Source organism: Pyrgilauda ruficollis, unplaced genomic scaffold (assembly GCF_017590135.1).
Source record: "Pyrgilauda ruficollis isolate IOZ18807 unplaced genomic scaffold, ASM1759013v1 scaffold191, whole genome shotgun sequence".
Taxonomy (NCBI): Eukaryota; Metazoa; Chordata; class Aves; order Passeriformes; family Passeridae; genus Pyrgilauda; species Pyrgilauda ruficollis.
Window position 1 is genome coordinate 131,347 of NW_024518207.1, and position 6,000 is coordinate 137,346.

Sequence of the window (6,000 nt, forward strand, 5' to 3'; positions counted from 1 at the left end):
ACAGGGTTGAAGATGGAGTTGGGTGTGGGTGGGGAAGGTGATGAGGATGAAGATAGGAACAGAGATGGATTTAGGGATGGAGATGGGGATGGATGGGGTTGGGAATGGGAATGGGAATGGGAATGGGGATGGGGATGGAAATGGGGATGGAGATGAGGATGGAGCTGGGGTTGGGGCTTGATACAGGCCTGGCAGTGGAGATGGGAATAGATGGGGAATGGGGATGTATGGGCCTGGAGCTGGAACTGGGCTGGCCATGGGACACAGGAGCGTGGCTGTTGGCCCTGGGGGGAGCCCAGCTCTGTTCCAGCCCCACTGCTCTTCCCACACGGCCCAAGCCAGCCCCTTCCCTGGCTGGGCAGCCTGGGCAGCCCCGCAGTGACGCTGGCAGCGCTGCCCTCCCCTGCAGCGACGCCTCACGCAGGCTGAGCCGTTCAGAGCCTGGAGCAAACAAGCCTTACAGAGATATTTGCTATTATTCCTGATTGCGTGGACTCCGGGCGAGCGATTATCATATTTCCCTGTGATCAAAATGTTAGTGATTATCATAAAGGATGCTTTAGGCTTTGAGACAGATACAGACTCTTTCAACAGCATTTATTTCTGAAGAACCTTCATCTTTACTCTCTCTCATGACAGCTGGGTTTTGAGTCATGAGCTGGTTGCAATTACTTTGCCTCTGTAATTCCATCTTTCCCACACTCTTCCTGGCTTCAGAGCTGCTGGAGGACAGTCACCTGTGTGGAGCCGTGCATGAAAATTGAATCCCAGCTGCAAGCAAGGCTAGGAGGAAGTGAACGTGGAATATTTCAATTTAAAGTGTGTTTATTGTGCATTCTGTCACTGATTTGATGTAAAAAAAATTTGCATGCAAATGACAGCAGATTTGCATCTCTCCTTTCATTGACTGCAGATGTTGAAAAAAAATATATTTGAGGGTTTTGGTTTTTTTTTTAGTTTTTTTTTTTTTTTTAAGCTTTCAAAACATCTTAGGGGGAGATTTTGGCGGCTGCTCTATTGAAGCATCTATGTAAATGTGCTGACCTCTCCTGAAAAGAGCTGGCTGGTGCCAGGGCATGTGCACAGAGACATTTGCTGCAGCACTCTGAGGGCTCTGCCTTTCCAAGATTTCCAGCAGCATTTTGGAGAGATGTGGTGCTGACACCCCTTGGACATGGAACCGCGTCTCTCGTAAAAAGAGAATTTTTGCATGGAAACATGTGGAAGGATTTTTCTGAGTGGTGTGAAGATTCTGGTTGGGTTTTAGAACAGCTATAATGGGTTGGAGAGAACTCTGAGAAGGGTCCAAGGAACGAGGAGGCATCCAGAGAGATTGAGAGGCTTCTTCTTCCATCAGCTGGAGCAGGCACCAAGATCAAGGCAGCCTTGGGCAGCTTTGACTGAAATTGTTCATTCCCCCTTGAACTAGGCAGGTGCTCGAGCACACCTTTGGCAGGACAGGCGTGGGATGGGATGGGATGGGATGGGATGGGATGGGATGGGATGGGATGGGATGGGATGGGATGGGATGGGATGTCCTGCCCACAGGGATCCCAGCTCTGCAGAGCTCCCCTGCCTAGAGCAAATGTGCAGCCCCAGCAGGTAGACAGGGCACCATGTGGGTCCTGAAAATCATCCAAGCAGGAGCTGGTTTTATCTCATGATCTCCTGAGAGATGAGATGAGATGAGAATTCAGCCTCTTGCTTGACTTGATTTATTCCACTCCTTCCTCTGTGCTCCACGGCATCAAGGACTTAGTTTTTTCCCTTGTCAAGGTATTTTCTGGACCACGAAAGCCAGAAAAATGACCTAAGGAAAGAGAAACAAACAACACAAGCAGCAAATTCAAACAGGAATCAGGCAGCTAATGAACCAAGCTCTGCTGAGGTTGCTGCGACTCCACAAAAAATTGGCAAAATGTTGCTCTTCGAAAGCTGCCAGATTTAAATAAGATGCTATCTCTGTATAGGGATTTTTTTTTCTTTTTTAAACATTAGCTCTGCATCTGCCTTCAGCTAAGGGCTATAAATAGATTTATACCTCTCTCTGTGTATGTATCTGGTGTTTTATATAGGTGTGAGTGCCTGGTAAGTGTCTGCACGTGCGTGTGTGTATAAAATATGCACACGGGCTGGATGGAGCCATCCATCTATCAAGTTATTGGCCTGTCTTGTGCTCATTCAGGAGAGGGTTTAAAAGGAATTGCCTAAATACATAATACATGTTGGCTTTTTTTTCCTTTTTAAGAGACGAGTCAAGTCAAATGCTACGATATAAATTTTTAATACCCCTATGACCTGATTTTTTTCCTGTCTTGTGCAAGGAAGTTAACAATGTGAAATGTCTTTCTGTTGTCTCTAATCATGGGCTGATTTGATAAGCTGTAATTATTATTCATGTTCGAGATCTGCAGCGAGGGAGATGCAGGAGGTGTGGGGACCATTGGGATGTTTAGGTTTATTATTATTTATTACTGCTATGAATAAAAGAATAATGATTTCAGAGATTCTGCCAAGTAGTTCAGGCTGCAAATTTAACTCCTTTAAAAACCGTTTCAATCCATTTGCATCGATGAGAGCCTCTTAAGCAGGTTTTTTTTGGTTCTTTACTCCACTGGAGGGGTTGGAACACCAGAAAAAAATTGAAGGAATTATTTCTGTAGGCCCTACCAGAAATGGATTGTGTTTGATGTTTGACCTTGGGCATCCCCCTGCCATCCTGCTCACCTCGGCTGGACCCCTTTTGAAATCCCAGCTCATGAATAGAGATCGAGTGCTGGGTACTGGTTTGGACATAAGGGTGTGGGGATAAGTTCTCCTGCACATCCTCCACATACAAAATGGGATTTAGCTTGGAGGAGGGAAGGGAAAGAGCACTGTGCAGAGAGCTTTGTTGCTTTCAGACCCAGAACCAATGTGTCACTGTCCATAGAATAAAGCAAATGTGTCTGTAGGCTCCTGATTCATCTTTCCAGTGAGGTAAGGGCTTTGGGCCTTTGGCATCCGTGGGTGGATGGGAGAAAATGCATTCCTTCTTTGTTCCTACTTCCCTCCTGGAATCTGAATTACCTTCAGCCATAACTCTCACTGCTGTCTCCATAAGTATAGTCTGCCCTTGAAGGAGGAGTGAACACATTTAAGTAACATCCCTTCAGAAAAGAAAAAAAACCATGAAAAAGTGGGTGTAGGTTTTCAGGAAAAAGCTCATAGTTGTGGGAGCCTCAGCCATGTGATAGCCAGAAATCCCAGAAGGAAGAGTTCTGGAGGCCATGGCTTGAAAAACACCTGGTCAGGAGCCTGGAATGTCAGGGGTGAAGGAGAAGGTCAAGAGCAGCTGCCCACGGCTCCCTGCTGGAGCAAACTGCTGCGCACAGGCTCTGGCAGGGGCTGGTGTCCGTGGCAGAAACCCTGGTAGCCACGTCCTGTCCAGAGGTTGGTGGGAATTTTGAAGGTGGGAATAAGGGGCTGGGAGGGTCAGTGAGGTTTTAGGGAGTGTGTTGCAGGGGGTGAGGACAGTGGTGGCGTTTCAGTGCCATTTTCCCTGCTCTCTGTTTCCTGGAGTTGCATCTTCTTTGTAACATACTCAGAGGCTAGGAATTAATCTGAGAACATAAAATACACAGATCCCTTCCAAACAACCACACAGAGCCCCTGGTGCTGCAGCTTTACATCTCCCTGTCTTCAGCAGCTTTGCACATGAAAGGGGGACTGGAATTTGAGATTGTCCACACCAGCGTGGCCTGGATCTCTCCTTTCCAGGGACAGTAGTGCCAGATTTCACATCTGCCAGCTCTCCAGTCCTCACACATTTTGCCATCCACCTTCTTTTCTGTAACCAGGGCAGAAGTTTGAAGACATGAGCCACAACATATGCCATTGTCTCCTCCCAGAGATGAACAAAGTATATTGTTATGCTCCAAATGTGATGTTTTTTTCCCCCGTTAAATGTTTTCTAGCTGCATAGACCAACCATCTGTTTCTCTTTCTCCCTTCCATCATTCAATTCTTTGCACATTATTCAAATTAATTATCAATTAAGAACCAGAACGTCTGGATAATCAAATTACAAAATGGTATGATGGTCAGAGTAACACAGCACCTTGTTAAAAGCCTCCAGACAGTTAACAAGACAATAAATTCCTGGTCTTTTGTTCTGGATATGAACCTTCAGCCCAGTAAATGAAAACAAAGTGACACGTATCACTTTTTGGTCATTTATTTATGAATGCAGGGAAGGACTAACCCCCTTTTCATTGCAGATTTCAGATCACAATCTTCTCCTCTCAGATGTCAAACTAACCCAGATAATAAACCAGCTCCAGTCTGGAGACATTCCCCAGGGAGATAAGAAACTTCTCTGTTGTTTTTCTTTTTGTGCTGAAGAGAATCTGGTTTAAAAGGCATGAAATTAGCCATCCTTTAGGTCTCTGGTCCCTCCAGGGGAGCGGTCCGGTTCTGGGGGTGCAGGCAGAGCAGCAGTGTGGCTGCTGTGCCCTTGGGCAGCTGCAGGAGCACTTGGACCATGGTTCCCCACCCTCCATGGAGCGGTGCTCAGAGAGCTGAGGGATAATTTATGAGGCTTGGCAACAGGGCTGGCACGCAGCGCGGGCAGGGGGAAGAGGAGGTGGAGGAGAGCTGATTGTGCCCTGTGTGATACCTGAGAGACTCTGGCTCTGGCCATCTGTACAGTCTGATGTGCCCAAGCCTTGCCTGCAGAAATCCCTGCGGCTGCTCGGCCTCCTCTGGCAGGCTGAGCCGCGTCACAAAGGGGGTGGTGTATCCTTAGCCAGGAAAGCAGAGATTACCTGGAATTTAGGCCTGGAAAGCACTGGGAGAATCTGGTTACGAGTCCCAGGGGATGAAGCCCGCCTAGCCCACTCCTGGTGACCAGGCTGCCACCTCCAGTCACTGGGTACCTTTCGTTTTCAGCCACGGTTTCACTGGAGGGTGGATTTGTGACAGTGCCAAGAGCACAGATGCCCCACCAGCCCCGTTTCTCTGGAGAAGCATCCTCAGGGGGCTGCAGCCTGTCCTAGTTGGGCCCCTGGGGTTGCAGCAGCCCCAAGCTGTGTCATTAACACAGAGGGGACGGCGCAGTTCCTGCTGTGACAACTCCTTTTCCTCAGTGCCATCCCCGTCCCTTCTCCTCCCTCTCCCAAGGCCGCTCTGAGCCCCTCCGAGCCCCGCGGCCCCGGCAGAGCTTCGTCCCCACTTTGTCCTCACATGGTCACAAGTAGAGAGGTGGCACATTTCTATGTCAGACCAAACCCCACTGTCCAAGCTGCTGCATCCAGGGAGGGATGCAAATCACGGCGCCGAAAACATATTCCGGGTGGCACGCAAGATCTGTGCCCGCTTTGCCCATTGTGTCAGGAAAACAGAAATGCTTGTCAAAATACCAGCTCGAGTCGGAGCTCGCGGCTTCTGGAGGAATAAAAGAACCATGTTGGCAAGCACAGGACTAGACAGGCAGATGTCCTCCTCTCCACCCACTAGAGTTTTATTGGCAATTGAGTTAACAACCTCTTTGCATATGAAAGTAGCGGAGAGGCGCTGCTGCGGCCTCGCTGGCAGGAGACTTGGCTGCAAAACCAGTGAGACATTTGACAAGGAAGCAATATGTTAGCAACATCCCTCCATCCGTGTTATTGGGGCCAAATTGCCATGGCACTTGCAGCCATGTGGAGGCATTAGATGCAAAGTGTTAGACGCCCTGCCATTCTTCCCTGTAATTTTCTCCTTTCTCTTCTCCCTTTTTTCAGAGCAGCCTGGTCCTGACACTCCCCTTCAAGTGGCTCTGGAGCCAGTCCTGCCTTGTGCTACTGTATATCCTTGGAAAAATAGGCTGCCATGTGCTGAACACCTACATTTTGAAGGGATGGCTCATGGTAATAAATGGTTCCGTGGGGTTTTTTTGTTTGGTTTCTCTTTGGTTTTTTTCTTCTTCCCCCCCCCCCACCCCATTTTTTTTTTCCTTCCCTTTTTTAAAATGTAGAAGCA